The sequence below is a fragment of the Odocoileus virginianus genome, chromosome 8 (assembly GCF_023699985.2).
Source record: "Odocoileus virginianus isolate 20LAN1187 ecotype Illinois chromosome 8, Ovbor_1.2, whole genome shotgun sequence".
Taxonomy (NCBI): Eukaryota; Metazoa; Chordata; class Mammalia; order Artiodactyla; family Cervidae; genus Odocoileus; species Odocoileus virginianus.
This window is the reverse complement of record NC_069681.1, coordinates 71750351-71771531: the sequence shown is the minus strand read 5'-3', so window position 1 is coordinate 71771531 and position 21181 is coordinate 71750351. Positions and strand designations below refer to the sequence as shown.

The 21181-nt window shown below is 45.6% G+C and overlaps 1 protein-coding gene and 1 long non-coding RNA gene across 5 annotated transcripts in view; one reads left to right on the top strand and one right to left on the bottom strand.

Moving 5' to 3' along the window:
• SACS (sacsin molecular chaperone) overlaps positions 1–21181 on the top strand; it is a 79078-nt gene that overhangs the window by 17820 nt on the left and 40077 nt on the right. The gene's annotated exons all lie outside the window — the stretch shown is intronic.
• Positions 597–21102, bottom strand: LOC139036348 (uncharacterized). 3 transcript variants are annotated; one of them, XR_011489090.1, is made up of 3 exons: positions 20454–21102; positions 12244–12413; positions 597–1508 (listed from the first exon to the last, which is right to left on the bottom strand). It is a non-coding gene; the product is annotated as an uncharacterized lncRNA (long non-coding RNA). The 3 variants fall into 3 exon arrangements; XR_011489091.1 differs by having other exon boundaries at positions 12361–12413; positions 20454–21100; XR_011489092.1 differs by lacking the exon at positions 597–1508 and adding an exon at positions 4762–5067 and having other exon boundaries at positions 12361–12413; positions 20454–21101.

Here is a 21181-nt window from a genome sequence, read left to right as displayed (position 1 = left end):
TTATGTGGGTATTCAGGAAAAGAAGATTATCTATGTGATAAGCAATATAAAATGTTAAGCTAAGATAAAAGCAGGTATATTATTGACTATACCATCTGAATATTAAACTAAAAATTGAGTTGGTATCACTCATTTTTAAAAAAATTAATTTAGCTGCACTGTGTCTTAGTTGCACCATGCAAACTCTGTAGTTACGGTATGTGAACTCTTAGTTGCATGTGGGCTCTAGTTCCCTGACCAGGGATGGAACCTGGGTCCCCCGAGTGTGGAGTCTTAGCCACTGGACCATCAGGGAAGTCCCTGGTCACCCTTGTTGAAGGCTGCTTTGGGATTGGTTTCCTTCCATTGTGTCCAGGGGACCTCTGGAGTGTCAGTGTGTTACCATGCAAAAAGCAGCTTCCAGGATACGGAGAGGTGGACCAGATTTGGGGCACCTGTCCCCTAGGGAGCTGAAGAAACAGTTCTAGGTACAGGGTGCTAAAGCACTTGGTTCATTTGGGGTTGATTCAGGCTGGTGACAGTGTCTAAGAGACCCTATGTTAGTAGATTGATGAGATGAGAAAACTGAAGTTGTGTGACTTGTTCAAACTCAGTGTTGATTAAAGAAAAAATTACCCTGACACTTACTGAAATAGTAAGGAAGTCTTTACTTAGGACTTGATACCTATTGCAATTGAGGAAGAGATCTGGCTTAACTCAGAATACAGCATAGAGAGCTGGGCATTTATAGCCAGTGAGCAGACAGAGGGGAGTCAGTGGATGGCAAATTAATGAGACATCAAGGGCAGGGACCCCGGCTGAACTGACTTGCTGACAGCAGGCCAGGGTGCTCAGGTGTCAAGGGTGGGCGGGGAGGACTTTGGTCAGACGTGGAGGTTACTGAGACCTCAAGGGGGAGGAGGTCTCACTACACTGACAGCGGGATTCTTGCTAAAACTGGGCCAGGCTGTTCAAAGACAGAGCCCGAGGATGAGACTCATTGAAAAGAGGGCTCAGAGGAGCTTCTGAAGTTTGGTCAAGGAGAGAGAGAGAGCACTGGTCAGGTATAAGCCCCGCCTGGCTGGACCGGCCTCTCCTCCTCCTCCAGGGACCATCCGGTGTCCAGTGTCCACCTTCCCAGGGGACCGCAGTGAAGCCTTTCAGTTAGGACCCTCCACACTAACTGTTACTGAACCAAACGAATCCTCTCGCCCACACGCAGTAGAGTGAGTGTGCTGACCCCAGGGTCGAGGTGAAGGAAAGGGCAGTGTTCACTGCAGGAGAGGAGTCCGGGCAGCTGGTGCTTAAGTCTGAACTCCCTGAAAGCTTTCAGGGACAGGTTCATAAAGACAGGGTGAAGGAGGGGGACGTGGGGCATGTGGTCAGCTCATGGACCTTGCTTCTGATTTTGTTGATGGTGAGGTATTCGGGGTCAACATCATCAACATGGTTTCAACTCATCTGGGGTCTATGTGCTTGTGGACAGCATGCGGTTAACTTCTCCCACCTGGTGGGGTTTCATTCAGCAGCTGCAAAACATTTCAAAGGACACGGTTCAGAATGACGACTAAACTAATATTTTGTCTTGCTCGACTGTTTCCTTTCCTCCTGCATTTTCTCACTTCTCTGGTTAAATTTACTCTTTGGGACTCAGGGAAAGCATGAGTCTACAGTTTTTCTACAGACAAAGGCAGGCGGAGGACCTGCCGAGAGAGTGGGGGAGGTCTGTTCTGCGAAGACCCTATAGGGCCCTGCTCATCACAAAGTCATTCCTTCAGCTAACATGTGAGAGGCATTTATTAGGCCAGGCTTTTAGAATATGTAAGGGAATGAAATGGGTGTAGGGATTGACTGCTGAATTTTCTACTCTTACAGGGGGAAGACAGAAAGTACACCATAAACCTAATTCCTAATTAAATTACAGGGTACCTCATTTTTGTTGTTGTTTAGTCGCTAAGTTGTACCTCATACGATGGAACAAAAGACCCGTGAGCATGAAAAGGAGGTGGGAGTCTATGGGGTTTCATAGGAACATCTGTCACTTACAGTTTTAAATAGGATAGTCAAGACGAACCTCTTGGAGATGACATTTGAGCAGACACTTGAAGGAGGTGAGGGAATTAGTCACAAGCTCTTTAGGGGAAGAATGTTCCAGACCGTGTAGATCTTGTAGGTGGGTGCAGCCTGGAATGTTCCAGGAACAGGGAGGAGGCTGGTGGGCTGGCGGGGAGGGACTTAGGGCCAGGGAGCTGAAGTCACAGTTAAGGAGGAAGCGTGAAGGAGATGGGGGCCCACTGCGGGGAGAGGCATGATCTGACTTCCTTTGTGAAAGGATCCCTCCAGCTGCTGTGTGGAGGACAGGAGCAGAGGCAGGGAGGCCCACTAAAGTTTGTGGTCACCACCCAGGTGAGCGACGAGGGTGCTTCTGCCAGGGGGGCTGCGTGGAGGAGGACCCGTCCTGACTGCTCAGTGCTGCTCCTGTGTCAGTCTCTCCACTGAGGCTGGGAGAGTGTCCCGGCCTCCTGGCAGTCTCAGAACCGCCAGGACATCCAAGATGAACGTCAACAACCTGATGAGGATGGGGACTGAGTCATCTCTCCTACAGCGATTGGTTCCCTAATTCTCCAGGACCTCCTGGGAGTCCAGCGTGTTGATTCCAACACTTCCCAGAGTTAGCACAGACCCCCATGTCACAGACAGTCCTGCGGGACCGCCTCCACTTCAGGTGCCAGTGGGAATGCCTAGGACACCCCAGCTACAAATTCAGGGGTTCCCAGAACCCCTTCCCTTGGGTTCAATAATTCACTAGACTGACCCAGAACCCAGAGGGTGCTTTACTTACAATTACTGTTTATTGTAACAGCTCATGGAAAAGACAGGCACCCTTGTCAAGATCATGGATCAAGATTTGGGGGCAGTGCATGTGTAGAGCTCCCAGGCCCTCTCTGGGGGCCCCCACACCCCAACACCTCCATGTAGTCGACAGCCTGGAAGTTCCTGTAGCTTAGCGGTTGTTTCCGAGTTCCCAGCAAAGCGTCCCTGTTGGCGTGACTGATTACCTCATCGACTGATTGAACTCACTCTAGTCTTTCCCCCTCCATGGAGATTAGAAGGGTCAGAAAACTCCAACCCTCTAATCACAGGGTTGAGTCCTCCCTCCCTATCTGAAGCTATCTAGGGGCCCTGCCTTGAGCTACCTCATCAACATACAAAAGACACTCTTTTCTCAGGGAGTTCCAAGAGTTTTAGGAGTTTTGTGCCAAGACTCAGAGGCAAAGAGCAAATATTTATTTCCTATTATCCCATAGTAGGAGGAGTAGATTCAGGTGGGAGAGCAGGGTCCCGAGAGCAGGAGAGGAGGCAGACTAGCTGAGTCCAAGTGTATGAAAACTAAGCCCAGTGGGGAAGAGCAGTAGTGGGCAGCATAGGGCCAAGCAAACCAGCCAGCCCTGACTTCTGATGGAGCTGTGGGCCTGGCGGCAGTTGGCCAGGATTCGAGCTGGAGAGGTGGAGTCCAGAGAAAGAACAAGTGCCTTAGCGATTATGCCCCCCTCCTAGGTTTCAGAGGTTCGTGAGTGTAAATAAGGTCAATTCGTATTTACACCCATGTCTCCATGACTCCAGATCACCTGTTGATAAGACCTTAACCCCGATGCTCTTCTTGTTGGCTTAACTTCTTCCCCAGCTATTTCTGGGTGTCCTTGGGGCGGTGACATCTCCTATGGTCTCAGGAATGAATTTGCTTATGTTCTTTCCACTTGAGCCTCTGGGTCAGGGGCACTTGTCATGACCTCTGTAGGTGGTGCCTCTGTAAGACTTAAACCCAACAGACCCCTTGGGACCAAAGTGACTGCCACCTGTGGAATGGAGGTTAGGAAGAGGAATGCCTTCTTCTGAAGCTCGTGCTGATTTTGTTTCCTGGGAGAGAGGCAGTGCTCCCTGGACTTATTCCCACCCAGGGTTTCATGGCACTGGTCCTTCACCCTCTGTCCTCACAGGCTCCAAACTGGTCCCTCCGATGGGTCCCATCCTGTCCCTTCTACATCTCTCTTCCTTAGACATACACCTCTGCATCCAAACAAAACAAGACCAACTCCACAATACCCTCCACAAACACAGACACCCATTTGTTTTAAGAGAAAACAAATCGTGTAATGGAAAGAGTGTAGACTTTGGAGCCAGACATACTTGGTCTGAATCCCATTTTCTAGTCATGCAGCCTTAGGGAAAACAATGCCCATAAAAATGTTAGATAAGAGCCTGTAAATGTAAGACACTTGTGCTGTATCTGATGCGGCTCTCATCCCTCCATCCTCCAGAAGCCCGCGCAAAGCCCCGCCCACAGCCTGAGCACCTGTCCTCAATGCAGGTGCCCTGGGGGGTGCCGCAGTCACCACCACCGCAGCCCCAGCCTACAGAGCAGCTGCAGACTGGTCTGTCTCATCCCTCTTGTTGGTGGCGGGGTGTCCCTTCCTGTCACTGTCAGCCCCTCTGTTTCCACCTGCGCTGGGATCTCTTTGGGGAGGGGCTTATGGAGTGTCACTGGCCCTCAGACAGGAAGTGCAAGAGGCAAAGAGAAGGCCCAGAGAGCATCCTGGAGACACCACTGATGGTCCACACAGACTGGTCTGGGGCCCAGAGCGGGTAGAGAGTGGGCCCCCTGCAGGGTGCTGGTGCACATGGAGGGTGCCAGCTCTCATCCCCCTCCCCTGGCATTAGCAGAAATCCTCTGCTCAGCCTTGGTACCCCTGTGCCTCGTGGTAAAAATTTTATCATGAAGAATTTCAGGCATCCAGAGAAGCAGAGGGAACTATTTATTACAGCGAGCGTCCTATACCCAATGGGCAGATTTCAGCCGTTGTGAAGCAAACCCTAGATGTTCTACTTTCCCTGGTCCTCACAGCAGAGCCCTGGGGGTACAGATGTGTGTGTGTGGGAGCTTTGTAAACTGCAGGGCATTCCCTGGGGAGCCCTGAGGGCTGCCCGTTCCAGGCGGGCTCGAGTCGGGGAAGGAGAACCCGTGTGCGGACCCGGGACAGGTTCGGTGCAGTCACGGAATCACCGATGGGAGATGAGGAACTGTCTCAGCTGTAGAAATACACATATTGAAAATTCACAGGGGTCAGAATCATTGCCCTTTAGACACTGCTCAGAAAGATCCACTCCATTGAAAAATCAACTGATAGCTTTTCCTTGAGAATAATAATAATGTTAATGTATTACCTAGCAAGAAACACAATTTTAAATGATCTCATTTACTGAATCTCCTGGGGGAGGGGTGAAGGGAGAGGGAATCTCATACAGAAATAGTAACTTAGTTCAACTGACTCAAGATTATTATTATTATTTTTTTAATTAATCAGTAGGCAAAATGATTTGTTTATGATACTTTAATATAAATGGTTCTTCTAGTTTGTTATGATTGAAAGCAATAGCCACAGAATAACAACATATAAACAAAACGCTAATTCTTTCCAGAGCCAATGCCAAATGCAATCTGAAACCTGCAGCACCTCCTAGACCAAGTTAAATAGGTGCTGTAGAAAAAGCCTTCAAAGAGTGAATAGAAAAAAATCCCTTGAAGCATCATAGAAAATATTAAAAACAGAAAAATGTATAAAAGGGATTGCCTATGATTGTGACAACTGGCATCTGAAGGCGCAGCCTGACAATCTGACATTTTGACATAAACTTAAATGGCCACCTGCTCCCTACTGCCCACAGAAAGAGAAAAAAAAATAAGAAAGTGGTGGCTGAATGCAGAGTCCCAAAGGAAGAGATTTCAGACACTATTTAATTTGATCCTTTCACCTGCATGGAGAAGATGGAGGCAAATGTGATGGGTCTGTATATGACTGCAGACCCATCATACACTTAGATTGTCCTTTTTTTTAAACTAGGGAAGGCTTAGCTTAAAGCTTCAGCTGAGCCCCAGAAGAAGAGGACAGAGGGCTGGCAAGCAGAGCACGTGCCTTGCAGAGAACTGGAGGCTTCTCTGCCCACTGCCCACAGTCACTGAAAAAGGCAAACACTGGGATGGTCATTTTTATGTCTGCACTTTAGTAGTTGTGTACCTAGTCATCATACTCTTTGGATTCTTAGGTCATGTTACAATAAGAGATGATTTGAAATCCTTGTTTCCTGTTCCGGAACAGGAAATTGTGCTAATGCATTTTTAGCATAAACACCATGAATGTTACCCAGTTTACTTACAACTATTTATTGAAGGCTGCTCAAAGGGTTAGTTAGGTTTAGCCCATTCTTTCAATTCATAGCGTGGATTATCCATGGATTAAGTCCACTCAGTTGACTGGTTAAGTCATGTCTAGTTGTTGGTGCTTTTTTTTCCTCTTTAATGTCTTCAAAACAGAATGTCCAGAGAAATGTGCAAAAAAGGTGTGAGGATATAAGCATGGCTTCAGGGCTCTGGGAGGATGCCCAGGAAGGAGGGGCAGGGATGAGGTGGGAAAGGTGAGTCTACTAAGCCTTTGGACTTGAAGGACTGAGTGTTGTTATGCTGGGGAGAGGCTCAGTCATACTTCATAACAGATCAACTCAGTGGTAACAGGAATTAATGAACAGGATTAGTCAGAGGGGAAAGGATTCAGGGCAGTGCGAAAATATTTAGAAAACAAGAAAGTGACCAGAGGCTTAAAAGACAAACACACATATAAACTTTAATTGCTAATAACATTAAGTGTATGTTATCTGAAGTACACTCAACTGCCCTTAATAGCTTTTTCATTGATGAGTTATTTTATTTTATTTAAAAAAATTATTTACTCTTAATTGAAGGACAGTTGTTTTATAGTATTTTGTTGGTTTCTACCAAACATCAACATGAATCAGCCAAAATTACTTAGCTGTTATATTTATAAAGACTATAGAAATAGTGAACAATCATAGGTTTGTTTTTTCTTTGAATTTAGATTTGCATGAATTCTGAAAAAAAACCAACTGTTCATATGACTATTATGCTATACTTTCTCTGTTAAAAATTTTGTCTTTGGTTCTTCAGAAATACTCATTTTTAGAAGCTGTCAGTAAATAGATATCTTTTCTATTTTATAACTATCTAATTTATCCAATAAAATCCTTATCAAAAGAAAATTTGAAATGGTTTGGAAAATGAGCAAAATGTAGGATTTTAACAGAGGAAGTGTCCATTCAGTTACAGTAATCATATAAAATTCAGTCATTTTGGTTTTTTATGGATTCATCCCCAATTTCCCTTAAAAAACTCTCTCTTGACCTATTTCTAACTAGCATTTCCTTTGTGTCCCCTCCAAGTGGTTGCCTGCCAGCTACTATCATTGTCTGCCAAACAGCAAATGCATGAAGCTATTTGCAAACCTTCCATATGAGGGAAGCTGTGGCATGATCCCTTTTTATTCAAAGCAAAGGAAAAAAACCATAAAGTTATTTTTCACAAATTCACAGATCTATAATTTTGTGGGCACAGTTTCCATGATTCATATTTTCAAGTTATTGTGGCACTGACTGCACAGACATAAAACATGATGCTTTTGAAGTGACCATTCATTGACATTATCACTCCAAGTCCAAAGATTTGGAAATGAGATAAAATAAGAAATGTTTAAAAAAAAAAAACCTTTAATGAACGTAAGAAATGTTAAAAATAAAATATGACAAAATTAAGAAGATTCCCATTTGTTTTTCATAAATAAACTCATTCCTCAAATACTTCTGACCAGAGAATGTTAGTTTAATCAAATAATGGTCTAGGGATTCTGTTTGAGGCACTACTTCATAGCTAAATATGTTGTTGTTTAGTCCCTAAGTCATGTCCAACTCTTTACGACTCCATGGACTATAGCACGCCTATCCTTCAAGAACTCCCAGAGTTTGCTCAAATAGGTAGGGGAGTGTAGTTTTAAACAAGTAACTCAACTGGCTAAAATGAGTGAAACAGAAGTAGTGAAATGTACAGTCTCACCTTTTTAGCTGCATTGTCTGTGTCTCTTTTCTGTAGTTCATGTTCACATATTTATCATATTCATTTAAGTGTTTCCCAACATGTGCCTGAGGGCTCCCGTGCTGCCTACGTCTGGCCAGGCTGTAAAACTGCCACGTGCTTTAGAATACAAGATTGTGGTTAGCTCTTAGGAGAGAATTTAGGGCACTTACCCCTAAGGCATGGGCTTCCCAGGTGGTGCTAGTGGTAAAGAACCCGCTTGCCTAATGCAGGAGACGTAAGAGATGTGGGTTCGATCTCTTGATGGGGAAGATCCCCTGGAGGAGGATATGGAAACCCACTTCAGTATTCTTGGCTGGAGAATCCCATGGACAGAGGAGCCTGGTGGGCTACGAAGAGTCGGACACAACTGGAGCAACTTAGCAGTCAAGCATGCATGCACCCCTAAGGTGTGCTGACTGTAAGATTTTTAGAATCTCAAAGCAAACGTTTCTCTTTTACTTCAATTCTGGGGTGTAGTACAGAATGAGAACATTGAATGGAGACCTGGGTTCCAGTTTTGACATTTGGTGTTTGCAAGGAAACCTCAGACAAATTAACTTGCCCTCTCTGGGTCCTGAGTCCTGATTTGTAACTGTGGATGATAATGTTAGATTCATCTGGAAATTAAATACAGCAGTGGATGTGAAAGAGTCAGCATGTGGTTGGTGATAAGTAAATACAAATGAGCACTGTTCTAATTGGTGGGATATTTTTCCTTATAGTGAACCCCACATCTGTCTCTGGAGTCACAGAAATGTTTAGACATGAACACCTTTCTCCTATTTGAACAGTATAGCATGCACCCTGGAGTCACGTTTTTCCCAGTATAAACATCTCTGTTAGCATCTCTGTTAGCCCCACGTAGGGATATGCACAGGGTATGGGTCTGCAGGACCTGCATGTGGTCTGGGGCAGTTAGAACTTTTCTGAATCTCCTTTTCATCTGTAAAATAGGAAGAAACATGCCTCATAGGATTTTAGTGACGATTAAATGACAAGTGTTTGGTGCCTAGGAAGTGTTTCATTAGCCACACCAATTATTATTATTGGGCATGATTTTCCATTTCTCACATCCCAGTGACTGTTTTAAGTGAACAACGGTCTTGGTGATGGGATTTCAGAGGCAGTGAGTGAAGCACCTCCCCGCCCTCTGATCTTGGGGCCCACACTGCGGTAGAAATTAAAACAGAGCCCTTTGAGAGCCAGGAAGTGGCTGCTGAGCCACTGGGGGAAGAAGCAGTGGGGTCAGAGCGCAGTGCTTCGGGCTGGAGGGGGAGGGCTGGCTGGGAGCTTCCTGTGTGTGTGGTCTTCTCCAAAGAAGGTTAAAGAGATGGAAAGAAAAATAAATGATATCTCTAAACACACAGTAACACAGGGGAATGCACCAGAATGGAGGCCCAGGGCCACTTTGGAGGGGTCCTGGTGAGCAGGAGGGGCACACCCTCCTGCTCCGGCGGGGGTGTGAAGGATACAGCTGATGGGAGCTGAGCCTGGGTACGCTTAGGAGGAGAGAAACAAGGGAAGAGAAGACCAGACCTTGGTCCAGACATAGGGTCACCGAGGAGAGCAGTCTCTTTCCTGACTGCGATGCTTGTCCAGGAAAGCCTTTAATGGAAGGCCATGATGTGGCACTCAGCAGCTTGCCTTTATTTTAGCATTGTCCCTTTTATGTTGAAATGATGTTTCTGCAACATTTCAGTCTTGGCTGTCCTCGAGGTTCAGTGGTAAAGAGTCTGAGTGCCAATGTAGGAGATGCAGGTTTGATCTCTGGGTCAGGAAAATTCCCTGGAGGAGGAAATGGCAACCTACTCCAGTATTCTTGCTGGGAAAATTCCATGGACAGGATCCTGGCGGGCTACAGTCCATGGGGTTGCAAAAGAGTCGGACAAGACTGAGTGACTGAGCACACAGGCCGTTGAGTTCCTAATGGGCAGTGGAGCTGTTATTAAGATCATTATCTGTCTGATTTCTGAGCCCCTGGCAGAGAGCCTGCACCTAGGATGGGTTACGTTTACTGAGCTCAGCAGAGCTGGGGATGCAGTGGATACAAGCACAGAGCGTGTCAGGAGAGGGGGTGAAGTTCAGATCAAAGGTTGAATGGGACGTGAGACACATTGGCCTGCTTTGTGGTTTTTCCGGCACTGACCTCCTGAGCCAGAGAGGAGGGCACGGGGGAGGATGAAGTGACAAGAAGGGTGTGAGGCCTCCTTATCACGGTGCCCGCCTGATTACTGTTTCCGTGAGCAGACTCACCCCCTGGACAGAGGGACATACCCCCCCGGGGACTGTGCCCCTTAATCAGAGTGCCAGTGCCTAGGGCATACCGATTGTCATGCATTTTTATTGTATGAATACATGTGACCCTCCCAGGTCAGCGATAGCCTGTTTTACCTCCCCATAACCCCAAAGAAGGGTCCTACAGGTGAGGCAGTGAGCTTGGAGTGGAGATATCCCTCCCATGGAGAGGTGTGAGAGCCGAGAATCTGACCATCAATTCATCTGCACACGAGGGGGCAGAGGGCTTCCCTGATAGCTCAGTTGGTAAAGAATCCACCTGCAATGTGGGAGACCTGGGTTTGATCCCTGGGTTGGGAGGATTTCTTGGAGAAGAGAATGGCAATCCACTCCAGTATCCTTGCCTGGAGAATTCCATGGACTGTATAGTCCATGGGGTTGCAAAGAGTTGGACATGACTGAGTGACTTTCACTTTCACTTTCAAGGGGGTGGAGGGTAGTGGAGAAAGGCGGAGAGTGAAGAAAGCAACATGTAAAATAAAGGGCAAAACAGAAGGGAAATTATTAACTTCCTCAAAGAAAAGAAAAATATCAATAGCTGGAAGAAACAAAAAAGGAAGAAGTGTATTAGAGTGTATTATGGTATCGTTGCTCATACCATTTCCTTTTTTATGTCCAGTGTAATCAATTTTTATGACAGAACATTTTATAGGTTTATGTTGAAAGTTTCCTTATTATTGTGTCTAGGGCAAGACTCCATTAAAACACTCTAATTATTAGCATGGGGTACATTCATTTTAGTGTACTTACTGCCATAGTTAGCTCACTCTGTCCCTGTATTTTCTATAAAATGTTCCAAGAGAGGATGTTTCATCAGAGTTTATCTTAAGTAGAAGAGGAATTCAAAGGTCACATATGGTTCTATTATTCCCTGAAATGGCTAAGACAGCTCAAGATGTGTCACCTTGACAAAATCTGAGGGCCTGAGTCACGTTTCCCTTTCTAATGCAAAGTTCTTTCTGATTACCCTGTTGCCATTCAAAAGCATGACTACACTTAAGCCTCTTCCTGGGTAATGGGGCTTTGGCACAGTTATATATGAACAATCTGGGATTTCTGGCAACTCAACAACTATCTCTCACATTAACAACAGATTCAAAAGCATCAGGTAAAGCCTGTACAGTCCTATGTTCTCAAAACTTGAACAGTTTTTACTTTTACTCTAGGGGGTGCATATTGCCCTCTTTGGAAGGAGCAAAGGCAGGAACATTAATTCAGAAACATGACATCATTTCCCAAAGCATGTTGAATGGAACTAAAAATAGAAGTCAAACTACTGCGTCTACACTGGCACGAAGAGAAGGGAAGTTTTGTCACTTGTCTGACTGATTGGTTATTGAACGTGGTTGCAGGATAAGCTGTGCCTGGGCCACCGGCCTCTCTGGTTGGAGACTGGGTCCTCTGTGTAAGGATCACTCTGTGTGAGGCTTTGATGGCAGAGCGTGGGGTCCGTGAGCTCAGGGAGTAGACAAACACGGGTTAAGTCAGCTGGTAGGTGGGCACGAGGCTCGCTCGCAACCGTGGCGCCCTGTGAGGCATCCGGCTTCCCGAACCTGAAGGAGGAGAGGACGTCGGAGGAGGAAGATGGTCACAGGCAAAGGCCACATGAGAGAGCAGGGGAGTTGATCTGATGGGGCTGGAGCAGAGCCTGGAAGGGGAGGTGGGAGGCAGGGAGAGTACACTGGTGAGGTGAGGGGGTGGGGCGTGGATGAGCGTGCAAAGTAGAACTCGCATGTTCTCCTAAGGAGTCTATATTTCATCTTGTTCGTGTATGTGTTTGAGGGCAAAGATGTCAGTTCCGACCACTCTGGAAAAGGCCCAGAGCATCTTCATAAGACAGGTAGACAAACCACTGGACCCACCAGGAGCATCACGGGAGCCACGTTCACCCCAGAGGGGTTCTATGCACAGTGTGCGGGGAACGCCTTTGCTTCGCATCAGCTACGATGTTGTTATTATGTTAGATATAATTCACTTATCATGAAACTCACCATTTTAAAGGGATTTTAGGATGTTCACCAGCAGTGGAGGCTGCACAGGGCAGAGGACAGGTGCTGGGCACCCTGGGGAAGTCTGGAGAGAAAGCCTGTGTGACCAGCAAACCTCACCTGAGACAGTGGACTCTCTGTGTTCCTTCAAGGTCAGGCGATCTGATGGAAAGCTGAAACGGGAGAGCTTTATCAAACACAGACACTCAGAAACAGGGGGGTAAGAAGAGAGAGGGTGAACTCACTCCCCTGCCAGAGCCATGGGACTCAGGACCACCCGGCCAAGGAGGAACAACCCACCCTCTTCCACCCTCTTCCTCTCTTGTCTCAGGACTTTGGCCTGTGTGGGGTCAATCGCAGCTGACTATTTGGGGGACAGGGAGAGAGCAGATCCCCACCTGCTCCCCTCAAAGGCCGGCAGCCTTTGACCACTTGCTGTAGTGCAGGGTGCTGATGGCTTCAGTGAGGAGAAAGCTGACCTTTGCATGAGTATTGAAGGTTGAAATTTTATATAATGATTTTGGCTGGATTTGTTCCAATTATAGAAGTGAAATCATGTTGTATAACTTAAAGAGACCTCAGAACTGTGGTTATGTTAGAGTGAGCAGAAAAACCATAGAATCTGTCCCGATTCCCATCCCAAGGCAGAGAAAGGTGACAGGCACAAAACATTACTCCTAATGCTTCAGAAAATGTGCCTTGATGTGTTAGTACTCAGGCTTTTATAATTTTACCAGTTATGCTGTTTTCTAACACTACTAAAGTATGTTGTTAGTCACTCAGTTGTGTCCATTTGCGATCCTATACCCTGTAGCCCACCAGGCTCTTCTGTCCATGGAATTCTCCAGGCAAGAATACTGGAGTGGGTTGCATGCCCGTCTCCAGGGGATCTTCCCAACTGAGGGATAGGACCTGGGTTTCCCACATTGTGGGCTGATTCTTTACCATCTGAGCCATGAGGGAAGTCCCTGATACTTCTACAGATAATTCGAACATAACTTTGCTGTGTAGATTAGAGAAAAGCTATAGGCTGAACCAACAATCACTCATAAATTCCATCTCTCTTGCTGGAACCTACCACAGAGGTTTGGAAGGCTAGATAAACCCATGGACCCTCTGTATTCACAGGTTCTGCATCTGAGGGTTCGGCCAACCATAGGTTGAAAATACTAGAAAAAAATTTCAGAAAGTTCTGAAAAGCAAAATTTAAATTTTCCATGGGCTGGCAACTATTTACAGAGTGTTTACATTGTAGTAGGTACTATACATAACCTATATAGAATTTATGTGTTCATAAATATAGAACATATAGAACATATGTTCATATAGAACAACTGTGTTCACTTTTCTTGTGGCTTCCTCACAGCTACGGGGTGTCCATGTGATAAGAATTTTGACCAATGAGAAACAGAAGTGTGCTCGGAAAATTCTACTTTTCTCATAAAACAGACAGGGTGGGAATCTTCCCTTTTCCCTTCTTCCTTCATTGAATGTGGAAATGTTGAGCTGTATTAGTCACTTTATGGGAAGGAGGGGAGGTCCCCATGTCACTGGGGTACTAATCTTGAAGAAAAGTAGCCTTCTTTTGCGCCATGAGAAAAACAAACCCTTATTGGTTTAGCTACTGCTAGTCAGATAATCAGTTATTTGCAACCAAAAGCATCTTGGGCAGAACAAAAACCAAAATAAAACCTTACTGACTGATGTTAGGGGTGGAGTGAATATCCATTTATATGCAGCCACTCATTTAATTCTAAATATCTGAGTAATATTTATTAATTCTAGGCCCTTAAGGTACAAAGAGACATGCACTGCAATGAATAGAAATGAAATCTGATTAACAGAAATGTGATTGGCACTTTAGTACCAGTGTGAATGTACAACATACAGGTTATACAGGATGAACCAGACTGAAGAGTGCAGGAAAGGTTCAGGAAGAAGTGATTCTAGGACTATAACTTAGGGATTATCAGAAAGAGAGGGTTGACTGAAGGATGCAGGCAGGTGGAACAATGCAGGTGGAGCCTGTGAAGAAGACCAGGGAGTGTGAAGTGACCGCATTTTGTAAATACTAGGTTAACAGAGAGACTTGGACTATATAGAAAGCTGAGTGCCAAAAAATTGATGCTTTTAAACTATGGTGTTAGAGAAGACACTGGAGAGTCCCGTGAAATGCAAAGAAATCCATCCAGTCAGTCCTAAAGGAAATCAGTCCTGAATGTTCATCGGAAGGACTGATGCTGAAGCTGAAACTCCAATACTTTGGCCACCTGATGGGAAGAGGTGACTCTTTGGAAAAAACCCTGATGCTAGGAAAGACTGAAGGTGGGAGGAGACGGGGATGACAGAGGATGAGATGGTTGGATGGCATCATTGATTCGATGGACATGAGTTTGAGCAAGCTCTGGGAGTTGGTGATGGACAGGGAGGCCTGGCGTGCTGCAGTCCATGGGGTCAAAAAGAGTCAGACACGACTGAGCGACTGAACTGACTGACTGACCCAGTTAACACTGAACAGTGCTGGGGCTTTGCAGCTGCATTTCCTGTGTTCAAATTCAGGCTCTTCCATTCATAGTTGTAGAACTATAAGTAAGATGTTTACTTTCATTTTCCTTACTTGAAATTGAGGTCTCTATGTGCTTCATGGGGTGGCTGGGAAGACTGAGTGAGCTGAATCACAGAAGGCTTTTAGTAGGTGCCTGGCATGTAGTGAGTATTTCATGAGTGCTGCATATTAAGGATCAGCCGATCTTGGACACAGACTGTATCAGGGTTGGTAGGGTGGCTACAGAAGAATCTATGAAGAATTGATGGGGGAGAAATATCAATAACCTCAGATATGCAGATGACACCACCCTTATGGCAGAGAGTGAAGAGGAGCTAAAAAGCCTCTTGATGAAAGTGAAAGGGGAGAGTGAAAAAGTTGGCTTAAAGCTTAACATTCAGAAAACTAAGATCATGGCGTCTGGTCCCATCACCTCATGGGAAACAGATGGGGAGACAGTGGAAACAGTGTCAGACCTTATTTTTTGGGCTCCAAAATCACTGCAGATGATGACTGCAGCCATGAAATTAAAAGATGCTTACTCCTTGGAAGGAAAGTTATGACCAATCTAGATAGCATATTAAAAAGCAGAGACATTACTTTGCCAGCAAAGGTCCGTCTGGTCAAGGCTATGGTTTTTCCAGTAGTCATGTATGGATGTGAGAGTTGCACTATAAAGAAAGCTGAGTGCCGAAGAAGTGATTCTTTTGAGCTGTGGTGTTGGAGAAGACTCTTGAGAGTCCCTAGGACTGCAAGGATATCCAACCAGTCCATCCTGAAGGAGATCAGTCCTGGGTGTTCATTGGAAGGGCTGATGGTGAAGTTGAAACTCCAATACTTCGGCCACCTCGTGCGAAGAGTTGACTCATTGGAAAAGACCCTAATGCTGGGAGGGATTGGGGGCAGGAGGAGAAGGGGGCGACAGAGGATGAGATGGCTGGATGGCATCACCAACTCGATGGGCATGAGTTTGAGTAAACTCCCGGAGTTGGTGATGGACAGAAAGGCCTGGCGTGCTGCTATTCATGGGGTCACAAAGAGTTGGACACGACTGAGCGACTGAACTGAACTGAACTGAAACTATGATGAGCCTTATATGCCACACTGGATAGTTTGATCATTGATCCTACAGATCTCCATAGATTTTGGAGCAAAGAACTAAGTCAACAGTGGTCTCCTTGTTGTCAAGTTCTGGGGGCACTTCAGCAACTTGGCACTCTTGGTTCCCTTCTTGAAGCATTTTAGTTAATCTGACAGAGACCATTTGTTCTTGGTTTTGTTCTTAAGTCTTGTCTTCTTCAGTCATCCTCAGCTCTGGTGCCTGAGGAGTCATTGTAGAATGTAGCTATGATCACCTAACCTGATTAAAGTCTAAAGGGGACTCCCCATGCCCTTCCAGTCACTCCATACATACGTGGTATAGAGGCCTCATGACCACATGCTTCTATTTTTTTTTATGCTCTGCATGACTTTTACCCTCTGACCCTTTCGAAGGCAACTGTAGAAGCTCCTCAGCTTTATGGCTATTTTTATTCCATGATTTGTGGTCCTGTTTCCTCTCCCTTAGACACCATCTTCCTTTCTCTGCTTGGCTTATGGTTTTACTCATCCTTTAGGACTTTACTGAACCGCATGCCCACAATATCGTCATCCTTCTGTTTCCAAGCTAAATAGTCTTCTGCTGACTCATGAAACAAGGGAATAATGATTTGTTACCCTTTGGTCTTTTTATAACTGGCCAGAATTCTGCAGAAGGAACCAATTAATTGTTTCCCTTGAATCAAAGACACGCAATTGGGAACATTCCACTTCATAAAATCATGAAGCAATTTTTTCAGGGGAAGTTAACCTCAGCCTGGAGCTATGCTTCCAAACTGCAGTGTGAGGCTGAGAATGGACCACAATGAAAATTTAGGAATTTTTACATTGGCTTGGACTGTTTTTTTTTAAGATTCATTTATTTATGGGCTTTCCTAGTAGCTCATTGGTAAAGAATCTGCCAATGCAGGAGATGCAGATTTGACCACTGGGTCGGGAGGATCCCCTGGAGAAGGAAATGGCAACCCACTCCAGTATTCTTGCCAGGAGAACCCCAAAGACAGAGGAGCCTGGTGGGCTACAGTCTATGGGGTTATAAAGAGTTGGACACGACTCAGCGACTAAACAACAACAATGGCTGCGCTCTTCATTGCTTGCAGTGAGCAGGGGGTGTCTTCATTGCTGTGTGAAGGCTTCTTATCATGGTAGCTTCTGTTGTTGCAAAACACAGGCTCTAGGCACGCAGGCTTCGGTATTTGTGGCACTTGGGCTGAGTAGCTGTGGCTCGCAGACTCTAGAGCACATGCTCACTGGTGTGGTGCATGGCATAGTTGCTCTGCAGCATGTGGGATCTTCCTAGACCAGGGATCAAGCCCAGATCCCTTGCATTGGCAGGTGGATTTCTTTATCACTGAGCCAACCAGGGAAGCCCTGGACTGGTGTTTTTTGATGATGACCCTGGGTAGGATTTTCAGTTACTGAAATGAATCCACATTTGGCAGGGACTAGGAGACTTTCATCACCTAAGAGTGATGGGGAAGCTGGGGCCCGTGTTGTGCCAGGTGTGTCACCCAGGGAAAGAGAAAGGAAGCACCAGGGCAAGTTAAAACAGGTGTCATGAGAAGGAACATTGTTCTCTGTGTCCTGCAGAGTCCAACATGTGCGATCAAACAGCTTTATCTGCCCATCTCCACGACTGAAACAGGCTCAGAGGGTGGTCCTGCGATCCCCCTTCCTTACTGACTTGGACTTACCCTGAAAGGAGGGACTGAAAGCTCTGGTTTCTTGTTGTTCTGCATTTGATAAAAGCATTAAGGCTCAGCTTAACATTTCCTAAGGCTTCCCTGGTGGCTCAGCTGGTAAAGAATCTGCCCCGTAATGTGGGAGACCCCAGTATGATTCCTGGGTCCAGAAGATCCCCTGAAGAAGGGAAAGGCTACCCACTCCAGTATTCTGGCCTGGAGAATTCTTGGGGTCACAAAGAGTCGGACATGATTGAGCGACTTTGACACTTCTCTAACATCTCCTAGAATATATTTTTCAAATTTCCTTCCTATCCTACATAATGGTGATGTTTCATAAACAGATATTCATTGAAGTTTGTACACTTCTGAAAAATTAAAATACCCATGTAAATATTCATTGGGTTAAGTAGCTTAAGATAGTTCTTTGCGATGGAAAGTCAGGAAGTTATTAGATATGAGGTTTACACCATGATAAAAACACTGAAAAATACTATTTGTCCATGGTGTAATTACCATTAAAAACCCTTACATTTATGGCAGTGCATAAAACCGTTAGCATTTGGGTGGGTATTTGAATTATGAATAATGTTTGAGTTTCCACTTCTTTGTATGTTCCAGATATTTACTCATTCCTTCTCTTCTCCCTCCCTCTCTTGGTCCTTCCTTCCTTTCTCTATATTTACTGAGCACCTATTCTGTGTGGCAACCTCTTCCAGGCCCCATGAAGCCATCAGTGAAAGGACACAGTAATTGCAAACCTGTGTTTGTGTTGGGTGGGACGTGGATCAGAGAGAGAACTGGGAGAGGGAAAAGAATTAGATGACACTGAATGCAGGTGAAAGGAGAGGGAGTGCGAGCTGCCCCGGTTTTCTGTCCCCCTTTGTAGGTTCTCTCTGCATAAGGTCATCTCCCTGCACTTTACCCAGGCATCTGCTCACTGGGTCTTCTCAGGTAGGAGTTCTCCAACCACCCTAGTGCCTCTCCTGTCCTTTCCTGTACTTCCCCGAGGCCCTCCCCTCCCTTAAAAAGAACAGGATGGCCTTGTGATGTGAATTTATATCATTTGTCCACTTGTTTATTGTCTTCCTTCCTCAAAACGTCAGCATGAGATAGGGCCTCTGTTTCGTTCATTGCTGTATTCCTGCCATTTAGAAATGTCTGTGGGCTTCCCAGGTGGTGCTGGTGGTAAAGAACCCTCCTGCCAATGCAGGAGATGTAAGAGATATGGGTTTGATCCCTGGGTGAGGAAAATGGCCTGGAGTAGGAAATGGCAACCCATCCCAGTATTCTTGCCTGGAGAATCCCATGGACAGAGGAGCCTGGAGGGCTACAGTCCATGGGGTCACAAAGAGTCGGACACAACTGAGTGATTAACACTTTGCTCTAGTACACAGGAGAGGTTGAATAAATACTCACTGGTTCAATGAATGATTCCCTACTCTATATCCTTACCTTTGACACTTTGCTGAGTTCCAGATGTGTACTCCCCATGCTGACTAATCCTTTAAAGTGTATTTCAAGCATACTATGAACCCCAGATATTCAGAGCTTTTTGTGATCAGTGTCCTTCTCCAGCCAAGTCTGCTTTGCTTCTTATGAAACCCTCTCCCTTCAGGTCATTTCTCTGTCTCTCAAGTCTTCACTGTGCATCTATATTCTTCTGTCACCACATCCTGTTTGCCTGGCTCCCCAGGAGACACTTAAGAAAATCAGGGATCAGGAGGTTATCAAAGGATTGAGGTGTGAAGGATATGTCCTGGGGTCGTGCATGCTGTCACACTTTAGCAGAGGAATGAGAGCTCACATTCTACTTGTTGATACTCTTTTAAAGAAATTTATTTTATTTTATATTGCAGTATTCCCTGGTAGCTCAGCTGATAAAGAATCTGCCTGCAATGCAGGAGACCCCGGTTTGATTCCTGGGTTGGGAAGATCCCCTGGAGAAGGAAATGGCAACCCACTCCAGTATTCTTGCCTGGAAAATCCCATGGACAGAGGAGCCTGGTGGGGTACAGTCCATGGGGTCGCAAAGAGTTGGACACGACCGAGCAACTAAGCACAAATAGTCAATTAACAATGTTGGGTTAGTTTCGGGGTACAGAAAAGTGAATCAGTTATACATACACATGTATCTATTCTTTTTAAAATTCTCATTTATGTTATTGCAGAGTATCTAAGCACAAATAGTCAATTAACAATGTTGGGTTAGTTTCGGGGTACAGAAAAGTGAATCAGTTATACATACACATGTATCTATTCTTTTTAAAATTCTCATTTATGTTATTGCAGAGTATTGAGCAGAGTTCTCCACGCTATACAGTAGGTCCTTTTCGGTTATCTATTTTAAATATAGCAGTGTGTACATATCCATCCCAAACTCAATCTATCCTTCCCCTTTACCATTCTCCTCTGGTAATCATAAGTTACTTCTCTAAGACCTATTTCTGTTTTGTAAATAAGTTCATTTGTATCAGGATTCTGCATATGAGCATAGCATATGATACTAGTCTCACTCTGTCTGATACATTGCTTGTATCATCTTGTCTGATTGAAGAAGTGAATATTTGTCCATTAGAGTTTTCTGACCTGATTTTTATATTGCATTAGCCTATCTCCCTCTGATTGATTGAACAAACTTACTTTCCAAGCAGAGAAAGACCTGAATGATTTACAGCAACTTCACTTTAAATATGGTTGGAAGGAAGGGATGGAACAGCTGTAGGGGTGTTTTGTATCTTTATTACTGATAATGAGTTCTGAGTAATATTTCTTGTGTGTGGGAGGGGAGAAGTATAATTGAAAACCAGTAATTAATACCATCTTTGGGGTCAACACGAAAATTTAATTCTACCAAGTGTATTTAAACAAGAAGCACACAAGTTTACCTGTTCACGACAGAGTCTTTGAGCTGCCCTAGTAGATGTTGCCTTTTTTTTTTTTTTTTTGCAACGTGTCTCATCCACACCTAGGAGAAGTTAGCCCGAAGAAAGGACATGTTCTGAAGGGTCATCAAGCCACATACACTTTCAAATGGCAAGGCCACGTTGGTCACTCGGGGGCGAGTCCATCGACTCTGAGAGCGTTCTTCTGATTTCAAGGAGCTTGCAGGCGCGATGGGTAACAGGCCACAACAACAGAAGACAATATTGCCGAGTTAAGACCGCGTGCCTTCTCATCTATCGCTTTCTGGCTGGCAGTCCAGCAGGAAACTGAATCGATCGATCGTCCTTTTGTGCCTTAAAAGCAAACAGGAAACGAAAGCGCGGAGGCACGGTTCTGCGGCCGCCTCTTTCTCCGCTGGTGCCCAAGAGGCCCCCGTCGATCTCATCCGGAGATGCCTCCAGACACTCACAAGTTCCTAGGGTTGAAGGAGACGGAGGCCCTGGAAAGGGCTAGTTTTACACTCACCGGCTCTTTGGAACTCGATCACGGAAAACACACGTCTTCTCTAAACCTTGTGGTAGTTGTTCGCGCGCAGCGCGGCAGCAGACGCGAGTAGGGCGGGGCGGGGCCAGCACCGAATCAACGACTAACCCGGGGGGCGGGGCCTCGGAGCGGGGCTTGGGAAAGGGCGGGGCCAGCAGCGACTCACCCGTGAATCCGGGAGGGGCGG